Genomic DNA, 203 nt, shown 5'->3' with positions numbered 1-203 from the left:
GCGCTCCCAGGCCTCAGCCCCTGTCCCCATCCCCTCCCTGGTAATCGGCCATGGCTGCGTCACTCATGTCACGAGCTGCCAGGCCTCAGCCACCATCCCTGTCCCTTATCCCTGCTGCTGACATCTCCCTCCCCTGGTACTCAGCCATGGCTGGGGACATTCGTGTCACCTGTGTCACGAGCTGCCAGGACTCAGCCCCTGTT

Source organism: Mesitornis unicolor, unplaced genomic scaffold (genome assembly GCF_000695765.1).
Source record: "Mesitornis unicolor isolate BGI_N332 unplaced genomic scaffold, ASM69576v1 scaffold33364, whole genome shotgun sequence".
Classification (NCBI taxonomy): Eukaryota; Metazoa; Chordata; class Aves; order Mesitornithiformes; family Mesitornithidae; genus Mesitornis; species Mesitornis unicolor.
The sequence above is the reverse complement of the archived record's forward strand: the minus strand, read 5'-3'. Positions refer to the sequence as shown.